The following is a 13220-nucleotide window of genomic DNA, read 5'->3' on the forward strand; positions in this document are numbered from 1 at the left end:
TTTCCAATTGATAAACTTTACCTAACCATTAGTTTGAGGATAAGCCACCTAGCTATGCATGAAAGCTATTTTGAAGTTTTGGTAGAATCTTTTCAATTTGTCAAACTAAAACTGTGTCCCATTATTTACCATAATGGTTGAAGAAGACCAAATTTACATAATATGTACTTTTATACAAAATTCTTCATATTCTTAATGTTAATGGTGGCTAAAGGTTCTATTTTAACCCACTTGGTGAAGTAGTCACAAGTTATAATCATAAATTTTTTTTAGGTGATTGCCACGGGGAAATAACCAATGATGCTAATGCCCCACTTTGCAAATGGCTATGGGTTGAAGATTTAGTTAAGTGCTTTTGCTAGTTACTATAAAACTTTGGTAAACTTTTGACATCTGTCACTCTTCTTAACCAACTCTACTATGTCTTTCTTTATTATGGACTAATAATAACTTTGTCATAATACCTTCTACACAAGTGGTCAGCCGCTTACGTAGTTATTACACACCCCTTCATGAAGTTTTTTTAGAACATATTATGCCTCATATGGTGATAAATATTTAAAAAAGGGGCTTGAGAAAGCCTTTTTGTAAAGGGTATTTTTTAATAGTGGAAATCAAGCTACTTTTTATTAATTTCTTTTACTTTTTGCAAGGTTAGGGGGCTTTCCTCTGAGGTATGCTTTAATAAGGGTCATCAAGTGTCCTATTCTTCTATGCTTAGGACAAGGGCTTGTCAGGATCAAAACATCAGTAAATACCTAAACAAGATTTTACCATGCTATTTTATCTCAACAGAGCTATAAGCTTGAACAATGAGTCATCCTTGGTGTTATTGGAATGAAAGCCTTGTTTGAGGGTTAGTATTTTAAAGGACTAGCTAAATCGACAGATGACGGCATAGTGCTTTGCTAGTGTGTGATTTCTGTCTTTATACTCACCATTTACCTAGGAGGCAACCAACTGTGAATTTGTGTACACAATTAAATCTTTCACATTTAAGCTAAGAGTTGTTAACTCTAACTCTAGCCTTGCAGTTAGTGCATTGTATTCAATTGCATTATTAGAGATAAAAGAACCAAAAGATAGGCCATACTGCCATTCTTGATCATGATGGCTCAATAACAAAATCCTTACACCAGAGCCATATTACCCTATAGAACCATCGATATACAGCATCTAGGATTACTTTAGTAAAAAGCTTGATATTTGAGGTATTAAATGATCTAGAGGTGAGTTAGGAATCTTTATTAGCTTATTTGTTCTTGTGTCTTTACTTGTTTTGGCAATTGAGGTTGGGGTTTTTCATCATGCTCTGACAGAGTTTCAACTTTAAGTGTGAAAGAACACTCAGTAAGAAAATCTGTGAGAGCTTGAGCTTTGATAATCTTTTTAAGCTTATTCTCAATACGGAGCTGGCTGAGCTCAACACTTCACTTCATCATTCTACCAAAAATATTTATCTTATGCAATACCTCTTTGAGACTCTGATAAATGAACACGATTATAGCATGTGCTTGAAATATTAACTTAGTCAACAGGTGACTACTATCAAAGCAAAAGTAATTTTTTTAGCCAGGTAGATATACAATGGTTAGCCAAGGATAAGAATAGCAAATATGGGGAGTAGAGGTATTACTTTAATTCTTCAAAGGCTTTCTAACACTAATCATCTCACTTGAACTTAGTAACATTTTGAAAGACTTTGAAAAATGGTAAGTATTTGTCAACCATATTGGATACAAATTTGTTAAGGGTTACCATTCGCCCTATTAATCATTGCTTCTCTTTAGTTGTCTACAGAGGATTCATATCCAAAATGGTCATTACATTCTCAAAGTTTGATTCAATGCCCCTATTAGAAATCATAAACCCAAGAAACTTACCTGCTTTCACACTAAAAGTACATTTAGTAGGGTTTAACTTAATGTTGTATTGACACACGATGGTGAAAGTTTATGCTAGGTTTTGTACATGCTATTTTAGGGAGGTGTTCTTTACTGGCATGTCATCTACTTATACCTTCAAGGGCTACCAAATTTGCTCTTTGAAAATTTTATTAACCAACCTTTAGTAAATGGCTTCCACATTCTTAAGTTCAAAAAGTATGACTATATAGCAAAATAGACCATCTTTAGTTATAAAAGATGTTTTCTTTTGGTTAGACCAAGCTGACTTGATTTGGTTATATCTTGAAAATGTATCCATAAAGCTTAAATACTTGTAGCCCACAATAAAGTCTACCAATCAATCAATAAAAGGTAAAGAAAAACTATTTTTAAGGTAAGCCTTGTTCAAATTAGTGAAGTTTACACACATCCATAATTTGCCATTTGTCTCATTCATCATTGTAACATTGGTGAGCTATTTTGGATTTTTTCCCTCCCTAATCTAACCCATAGCCAACAACTTGTCAATTTCTTCGCCTATATCTATTCAGAGGCAAAATGCCTCTTTTTTCACTTTACTAGCTTGGCTGTTAGGTTTACATTCAATTGGTGAGTAATAACACATTCATCTATACCTACGATGTTTTCAACAAAGCTAGAAAAGATATATGCATCACGTTACAAGAATAATGCGGCATACCTCTTGCTTGGGGTCCAATAGAGAACCTATTTAGGTGACTAACTTTGGATTGGAAGGATATAACTATACTGACATTGTTTGCTTGACAACCCGAGCCTTATATTTTTTAGTCTCATTGTGGACGTTTAAGTTATCAATACTAAGGGTTTAGGTAATGACAAGGTTGATGAGTTGTACTAAGGGTAAAGGTTAGGTTATGGTTTAGGCTTTTCGATTGGCAGGGATTTTATTTCTATTACTTTGTCTTTTTTTTTTTTTGTTAGTTAGAGGCTTAACAAATGGCATTGGTAGGCTGTGACTTGATTAACTCTCATGAATTCAACCACAATAGACATAAGAAACTTAACTTTTAGGCAATAAATGACCATAATTGTTTTTTTTATTTTCATTAATGGCCTACCAAAAATTACATTATATACTAAAAGTTGGTTAATGACAAAGAAATCAACCATTATGGTGAGTGTATGCTCGTCATCTCTCATGGTAATTGACAAAATGATAGACCTTTTCATGATAATGGGCTAGTTTGCAAAACCAAATATAAGCCTTGATGGCTTTAGGTCATTATCTGTAAATCTTATTTGTCTAAACGCTTGGCACTAAATAAGGTTTATCACACTTCTACTGTCCACCAAGATCTTTTATACCTAGAAGTTAACAATGGTTGTCAATGACCACTATAAGGTCATTAGCATTATTAATTAGGATATCTCTATCATCTTTTGAAAATTTCATTTTTCAGTCTTTTAGTCTTTACTTTTTAGGTGTCAAGTCAATGGAAATGAAACTATACATGTAGGATTTGAGCTTTGACTTAATATTGGCCTAGTCTTTTACTACTATTATGATGACATGGATTATCCTTTGAACAAGACATTTGCCTACTACTTTTGTTTAGTGAGCTTCTTTTTCTTGACAAGAAAAACCCTTATCTTGTTAAAAGACAGACATGTCTCTTGGAGGGCATGATAGTGGATTATTATAATGCTCGTTATAGTGATTAAGTTGGCTATTAATCAAGCTTTCCAATCTTTTCATCTCTTTTTGAAAGGCTATGCACTCATCTATGGGGTGCCCTCTAATTAAATGGCAGTTGTAGTGTTTTTTTCATAAAGGTTAGTTATCCAATTATTTAGGGGTGGGGCTCGCCTGACTAGGTCTTTGGTTGGTTTTTTGAACGAATTATTGAGTGATGGCATTGAGGGTTTGATTTGAGACTTAGTAATGGTTAGATTGTGGCCAGGAGTTTCGATTAATGTTTTATCATTCTCATCTTTTGAATTAGTTGTGAGACTGACAATTGTCATAAAACCATTAGTTTGGGGTTTCATCCATCTATTATCACTTCGCAGAAGTTTGGGTAACTATTTATGCCTTTCTACTCTATTTATAACTTTGAGTTTCTTAATTTCATCAAACTTTTGAGCTTTTTCATAAAGTTGGTGAAGCTACTTAGGTTTGTTTTCTATTAGAGAGTATTTAAGGTGGTCATTTCTTACGCCAAAAGTAAAAGCTTGGATGGCCAATTTTGTGTTGAGATTTTTATTCTCCAAGGTGGCTATGTTGAATCTTTTCAAGTATTAACGTAAAATTTCATCAAGCTTTTATTTTATGGCCAACAAGCTCATAAAGAAGTGATTAAGCCTTTTTACTAAAGAAATGGGTCAAAAACTGCCTGTTTAGTGTGTCAAAGCTAATAAGTATTGTTAAAGCCATGAAGTAGAACCACGTACGAGCTCTTCTTCTTAGAGTTGTAGGGAAAACTCTGTATTTTACCTCATCTAAAGCATTTTATAAATCCATAAAATTCCTAAAATGATCCAGGTGATCCTCTAGATCAATGGCTCTATTATATGTTTTTTGGGGAGTTTGAAATAGGTAGAGATATCAACTTATCTTATGAGAGGGGTTAAAAGATTATGGTCACCTTGTATCCACTAAAGGTCTTTATTCTTTTCCTTTTTGAGGTCAGTAAGCTCTTTGTGTAAGTTAACCACTTGTGCAACCAATTTAGTTTTTATAAGCTCTTTTTCTTAGAGTTGTAGGGAAAACTTTGTATTTTACCGCATCTGAGACATTTATGTAAGTCCATAAAAGTTTTAAAATGATCCAAGTGATGCTATGGATCAGTAGCCCCATTATATGTTTTCTTAGGGAGTTTGAAAGAGATAGAGATATCAGCTTATCTTATGAGGAAGTTAAAGGATTATGGTCATCTTCTATCTACTCAAAGTCTTTGTGTTTTTTCCCTTTTAAAGTTAGCAAGTTCTTTGTAAAAGACAGCCATTTGCACAACGAGTTTAGTTTCTAAGTTAGGGTTAATAGGAGTTTGATTTTGTGCGGGGGGTCATTAGGGTTTGTATTATCTTAGGTGAGTTAGGGATAACTTTTTTCATGTTGGGTGGGGATTTGCATGTTGGGTGGGGATTTATGGTGGTTTTAAAAAATAAAAATTTACCTTGGGTGGAGTCTTTCTTGTAGAGATTGTTAGGTAGTTTGCTAGTATTGTTAAAGTAGCTTTTTTAAGTTGCTACTTAGGCATTTAATAAATGGGTTTGATTCATCAATGCATGGTAAAACTTTGGTGGTGGTTGTTACATGTTGGTTTAGTATATAAGCATATATGGTGGTGGTAATGTAACATGTATAATTGATGTTACATGATGAATGTTTTGCTAATGAGTGGCATTAATGGGTTGTGAAGACTAGACTTGTATAAGAGGTGGTTAAGATGTTGGGTTTGAGGACCCAATGGAAATGGGGTGGGCTAATAATGGGGTTAAAGTCATATTTGAAGATAAAACTCTCGTTAAGTTTTGATAGTATTTTAGTGGTTGTGCAATCCATGCATTTAATGATAGTGGGTTTACTAAAGAATGGAGAAATTGGGTTATACTATGAATTCCATGAAAAAAGGTTTGGTGATAAGATTTGAGAAAGAGTTGCTAACATGGTTGCTACATCAAAGACAGTAGCAAGTTAGGTAGTTGCATTTATGTTTGGGGTTGATGTTTCAAAAGAGTGGGGGTAAGACATGATTGTCAATTCCTATAGATGATGTCAATTATTGATGATGTTTTAGGTGTCTTGGTTGAAGGGAAGTTGGTAAGAGGTTGAAGGTGAGGTGACTAGGACCTACAACAAAAAGGCATGATTGAGAGATGCCAAAGTTGGTTCTCCAAGAAGCACATCAACGTTCAAGTTAGTAAGGTAATTAAGGGTTGGGTGGAGAATAAGGTGAAATGTGCTGAATAAGCTACAATGGAGGAAAAATGCTTAATTTTTATGTACCTAGACTTCTTTTTTACCTTTATATGAGACGAAGGATAGTGACTTGACTAAAACAATTGACAATTGATGGTGAGTCTACATGAAGCTCGAGTAGGGTTGATGTGGAGCTTAATAAGGGTTGATGTGAATGACTATGAACTACATTAAATAATCTTAAGCAAACATGGGTTGCATTTAATGATCTCAAGCAAGTTAAAGGCTAAATATTCAATTCTGAAGTGATGCCTTGATGGGATGGCAGTGGAAGTGTCGATGAACCATTCCTTGATGAGGGGTGAGCCAGTTCTTAAAGTGAAGTGATGTAGTAGTTGGGCATGAGCTAGCTAAGCAACCTAGAAGGGTTTTGAACCATTTCAAAATCGAAAATTTTCTATTAGAGCAGGTGTTATTCGAGAACAATTAGCCGATCTAGATTTGTGAATTCTTATCGATTATTCGCTGGTAGAATGGAAAGAATTAGGAGAAGAAGGCCTCACGAGTAATGAATGGGAAGATCAAAAAATTGGAAAAAAAAAGGATTTTTTTTGTTAGATGCATAGAATTGGCTAAGCATTTTATTCAAACAAATATAGAACCAAAATGAGACGTTTGGTTCATGAAATTTAAGATTTTGATTAAGAAAATGATTTCCTTAATTATTTTACTTAATGAAAACCAAGTAATGAAAGATCCCGACGTTTGGTTTAGCATAGAAAAATATAAAATTTTTATATTTGGTTCACAGAATCTAATTATCTAATGAATATTTTATTATATTACTTTTGATAACATATGAATAACACGTGACATTTATAAAATTATTTAAATAATAGATTTATTTAACATTTACATAGTACATTTATTTATTTAACTTATAAGCAATTTAAATAAATTTTTATATATTTACATAACATATAATTTACTTTATTTACTTGTAAATTATTTTTATATAAATTTAACATATAAATCTTATATTTTCTATTTATTTAACATAAAAAAAATATGATGGTTGAAAGTTATATATGTTTAACACAAAAAATGTAAAATTTATATTGTATTATTATTTTATATATAAAATTATTTACAGTTGCAGAAAAAAAAATATTGTTAGAAATATGTTGTAAGTTGTAATAAAATTATCTTCAATTAATTTTTTTTTTAAAAAATTACTTGTATTATACTAAAATTTTATGTGATGTGTATCAAACATTGTCAAAGTTTGAATTTTATTAATTTTACTTTATGTGTGTTAAATTTCACTTTACCCCTTTGTTGTACTTTTGAGCGGTCTCGATAAAAAAAAGTTACTTTGTTTTGCAAAGATGCTGAATAATAGTATTCTTGGGGAAAGAGAAAGTAGACATTGTGCGACACTGCATTGAATAGACATGATTGAAGACAATGTACATGACAGAAGCAAGTGAAAACTTGTAATTGGCTTTTGCAACTAAGTTTAAGTACGTTTTCAGCTTGCATTTTTTGAAGAATAGGCAATTTGTGCCGTAACAGAAGACGTTTTATAATGTAAACGACATCTAATTTAAGTACATTTCGACTCTAATTTCGATAAAAATGGACAATTCGATAATAAATATTTTATTATAAGAAATGTTATCTATAGAACAAAATGTATAAACATCATCTATTTTGTAATTAAACAATGTTTATTATAAGAAATGCTATCTATGAACAAAATGTATTTTTATCTAAAAACAAATATTTTATTACATATGTTTATTTCATTTTAAATAATTAAAATATTTTTTATATAATATATATTAACAATTTTTATTAGTATATCTTTATCAAATAAAATCAAATTAATTGTATAAAAACTCAATTAAAAAAGAAACTAAAATAATTGAGTTAATTCTCAATTAAAAAATAAACTAAAATAGTTGAGTTCATTTTTATTTTGTATAAAATAATATTTTTTTCATGTGCGATATCAAGTGTCAAACTTTGGGTTTCGAATGTCTTTATGTGTGTCAATTTGGGTTTTGTTTACTATGCAATTTTTATGATATTAAAGGGTATAATAGATCATGAATACCAATTATTCAAGGCAAAAATAGGATAAATTTTATTTTTCACTAAGAATCTTAAAAACTTCATGGAGATAAGGTTTTTTTTTTTTTATTTCGACCTATTTTTACCTTCTTAACACTATTAGAAATTTTAAAAAATCTCAAGGAATCACATTCTACAAACCAAATAAGGTAACTGTACGAAAACTAAAATTCTTAAATAAAACTTAAATTTTATAAACAAAATACCCCATAAAATAGTGTAAGAATTGGGTGACTATGAGTGTATTTTACCTTTTATTTTTTTCCATAGGTTCCACTTGGAGTTTTGGATTTCCTTCGAACCTACAGGTTTGGAATTCCAAAACTATCAATGGTCTAAATTAAAACCTTCCCATTAAGTAGTCAAAATTAATAAATCTAATAGATACATTCTCTATTTACACACAAAAGAGATTTGTGCGTAGAAATTTGAAGGGTAAAATCTAAATATACTTTCATTTTTTCTTTTCATTGTCATAATGGTTTTAAAGCCGCTAGACGAATATAAAAACAAGGAGTTATTACCAATTTTTTTATGACTAGATATGATCGGTCATATATTAAAACTTATCTTTTTAATAAAATCTTAAAATTAATTAAAATTTATTAAAAATATTATTTTAGGGTCTACAAAAACAATTTGGATTGAGCGTTTGGTTATGCATAGGGAAGAATTATACACCACAACACCTGTTAAAAACAGTAACAATTAATTATGTGTTTAATCATGACAAAAAGATCTTAAGTTTGGTATTTAAAAATAATCTCCCTGACTACTTTTATTTATCACAATTTTGGCTTTTTCTCTCTTTTTTATATTTTTTATGCTATTTTATTTAAGAAAGATAAACTAGAACCTTGTTATTGAAAGAATTCTTAAAATGTTTTAATACATTGGTAACATTGAAATAATTTTTTTTCACCTAAAAATTTCTTAGGCATCACTACTCAGATTATCTTAGAATCGCATATTCGGAGATTAGTGTTTATTTTTACAAAATCTGGTGATATGCATGCAATGCTAATTAGAACACATATTTTATTTAGCTTTTTTCTAGAAAAAATTATTTCTTAATTCCTTTTCTATTTTTATTAATTTATTTTTAGAAGAAAAAGAAAATTTTTATTATATTTAAATTTTTTTTAAAATATTTCAATATACTGATAGTATTAAAAAAATCTTTTTACCTATAGATTTCTTAAGTATCACTACTCGAATTACCTTATAATTTTATTATTTGATAAAAATTTGCTTTCCCTCACTTTTTATTATTTTATATTTTTATTTTTAAAAAAAATAATGGAATTTAAAATGGCTAAAAATTTAAATTTTATTTTCATTTTAAAAAAGTTAATAAATATTTATTCTATAAATATAAAATCTTAAACATGCATAAATAAAAAAAATAAAATGATAACAATAAAAAAAGAAAGAAAAAATAATAAAATAGTAAAACAACAAAGAAATAAAAAAAAATCTCAAACGAATCAACAATCTAAGTGATTTTCACACAATTCAAAAGTGGTCCAAAATGGTTCTTTGTTATTCTATCTAATTCAATTCGATTTAGAGTTGATTTAGTTAAACCAATTTGAGGCTTAAAGAAGGCATGCGTTGTCCTGTTAGATTAGGTTAGGTTGACATGTGGATCATCTTAAGTTCAAAACAACACCATTTTGCTTTTTTTTTTCAACTTATAACAACCTAAAAAAATTTTTCTTACTTTTCTCTTTTTTTTTTTTTTAAGAAAGAGCTTATCTTTTTAAATCCAGTTAAACCTAGCCACTTGTCATAAATTCTAGAAACCGATGCTATATTACAGTACCAATAACCATTTCCTTCATCATCAATCACAAGTTGCCAAAGAGAATTAAAAAAAAAATTACTTTTTACTCCCTTAAACCCCTTGAACACCGATCTAACCCTTTTTTTTTTTATGAAAAAACCCTCAAAAGCCTAGATCGAGCTTTGAACTTTCACCCAATTTTTTTTTATTTTGTCTTATGTTATTTTTGGCACTATGGTTCCTTACCCCAAAAGATGTGATTTTTTTATTTTGTATTAAGTTTGGTGTTTTTTGCAAGCTAGAAGGATTTTTTTTTTGTTTGACAAAAACCCTTTTTTTTTTCAATAAAAGTTTTTTTTTTTTTGTTTTTCAAACTCTTTTTTTATGGCAAAGTTTTTCCCCTTTTGTCTTTTGTCCTTTTTCTATTTATGTTTGAAGGCTTTATTTATAAAGTCTTCAAAGATCTAGAGCCCAAATTTTTTAGGATTTTGGTGGAAATTTTAAGCTCAAAATTATATGGTTATCAGGGCAACCGTTGGCTGTCAATGCGGTAATACAGCTGGTGGCAGCGCCAATGGAATCTTGGACGAGGACGTCATTGACAAATGATGCATTAAATACACCAAAAACCTTTGGTGTAAAATAGATCAAAGAAGAAAGAACCAAATGAAAGAAAGAAAAAATAATAATAAAAGATAATAATAAAAAATTTAAATAAAATAAAAATAATAAAAAAAATAAAAACAATAAAGTAAAATAAATAAATTTCATTTGGATTACAACTAATTGGGCTTGATGAGTAATCTATGAATGGATACAACAAAATTGAGAGTTGGTTCAAATTTATTTTAAAATAACATTTAATTTTTTCTATGATAAAATGCGTGTTTACATCCACACTCTTTTTTTTTTTTTCAAAATCATTTTAAAATGAAATTACTTACCCTTTCCCCTTTTTTTTTTTTTTCATCACACCTTTTTCACTTTTAAGTTTCAAGATTTACAAATCCAAAAGCGTTTAAAAGTTTTAAGATTTACAAATCCTGAGACTTTTAAAAATTTTCAAATTTACATATCCAAAAGCTTTTAAAAGTTTTCAAATTTGCATATCTGGAAGTTTAAAAATTTCTTGAAGATATTTTCTTTGAACTAATTTTTTTAAACTTAAATATAATTTTTTTTATTTACCAAATATAAAAGTTTGATAAGTTATATAACTTACGTACATATTTAGAAAGTTATATAAAAAAATGTATAGTCGAAAGCATTAAAATTAAAATAAAAAAGATAAATAAATAATTTTGTCAAAAAAATTGAAAAACTAAGATAAAAAATAAATAAATAATTTTACCTAAAACAAATTAAAAACATAGTATAGAGAGAAAAAATGAAGGTATATTTACGCTATGTTTGGATTAATATTAATAAAGAAAAAAAAAGGATAAAAAACATTTTTTAAAAGAAAGGAAATGGTATATATACCCCTTGTTTAGACAGTTAAAATTAAAAAAGGAAAAGGAAAGGAAAAGAATTTTAACAATTATTGTTTGGATAAATAGTGAAAAGGAAAGGAAATAATTTATTATAATATTTTTTCAATTATAACTTTTTTTAATAAAGTAACATATAATATATAAATATATCTTTATATTACATAACTTGTATAAACAAATCTTTTTGAACAAAATTAAGTATGTTTAATACGTTAAGATATATTAGCTAATTATTGATTTACTCTTAATTTTGTGTTTAATTCAACTTTTTAATTTATTCTAACAATAATTTGGCTTGTTTTATTGTTAAGACTTAAAAAATCATAAAATATTTATAAATTGTGATGTTATATAAAATACTCATAGAAGGAAATTATCTTTGTATAAGGTGTTAGTTATATAATTAGAGCTAATGTCATAATAAAAATATGGATATAATAATCTTTTCATAAAAATAAAATTTTTTCAACTTTCTTTTCATTAGTTTTTCTCTCGAATTGAGGTATTAAAAAAGTGAGGATTACAAGGGAAACTAAATGTTATTGCGTTTTCACCTCTTTCTTTTCCTTTACATTATGTTTGGATTGAGAGGAGGGGAAAAAAAGGAAAGAAAAATAAAATAAAGTAATAGAAACAGAAAAATCATTCATTTGTTTAGATAAACTTCTAATTTAATGCTATGGTTGGATGCATATAAGTAGCATTATCACTATGTTTGGATTGAGAGGAAGGAAAGGAAAGGAAAATAAAAAAATAATAAAAACAAAAAAACCATTTTTTTTGTTTGGATAAACTTTTAATTTAAAAGAATGGAAATAGGTGAAAATCTAATAACTTTTGGTTTTCTTTGTAATCCTCACTTTTTTAATACCCCAATTTGGGGAAAAAGCTAAAGAAAGGAAAGTTGAAAATTTTTATTTTTATAAAAAGATTATTATATCCATCCTTTTATTAATACTAAAAATCTAGTCAAAAAAACCTAATCACATCACAATCTTTCTATAAGTTTTTCAAAGCCATCTCTTTTTATAAGTAAGTTTCACATATATTTTCCAATATAAAAATTTTTTATAATTTTTTGGTGATTTGATTTTGATGAATGATTGAATATGAATAGACTTATTTTTTGGATTTATAAGATGTAATATTTTTATATGTTGCATTTTTTATATTTAATAGTTTTTATATGAATACATCACTAAAGTGATAGTGTGCTAAAATTTTGGTGATGGCAAAAAAATATATCAATGCATGTTTGTAAAGCATCTTTTTGTTTCACTTGATTAAAAATCAATGATATAGCAATAGTTGTGAGGCCATACAATATAGAAAGTATATCATAGTCTATAAGTGCTCTAAAATCACACGCAATGAAAGATTATAATTGAAAAAAATTATTATAATGAATCATTTATTTTCTTTTTTACTCTTTATCCAAATGATGGTTATTATAATTCTTTTCCTTTCCTTTCCTTTGTTAATTTTAATTATCCAAACAAGGGATACATATATCCATTCATTTCCTTTAAAAAACTTTCTTTTTTTTTCATTTCCTTTCCTTTCTTTTCTTTTCCTTTCCTTTTCTTTATTAATATTTATCCAAACATTACCTAAGTTTGGATTAAGGGGATGGGAATGAAAGGAAAAGAAAGGAAAAAAAAAACCCTTCTTTTGTTTGGATAGAATTTTAATTCAAAGGAAAAGAAAGAGGTGGAAATTTAATATCCTTTAAAGTGTGTTTGGATTGAGGGAAGAGGAAAAAAAGGAAAGTAAAGTAAAGGAAACAAAACTCTCTTCCCTTGTTTGGATAAATATTTAATTTAAAGAAAGAGAAAGAGGTGGAAACCAAATAACCTTTGGTTTCCTTTGTAAACTCAATTTTTTAATATCTCAATTTGGAAGAAAAGCTAAGGAAAAGAAAGTTGAAAATTTTTTTTTATAAAAAGACTATTATGTCCATCTTTTTATTAATACTAAAAACCTAATAAAAAAAACCTAAGCAAATCATAATCATC

Source organism: Durio zibethinus, chromosome 24 (assembly GCF_047325235.1).
Source record: "Durio zibethinus cultivar Kanyao isolate XHJ-2024 chromosome 24, ASM4732523v1, whole genome shotgun sequence".
Classification (NCBI taxonomy): Eukaryota; Viridiplantae; Streptophyta; class Magnoliopsida; order Malvales; family Malvaceae; genus Durio; species Durio zibethinus.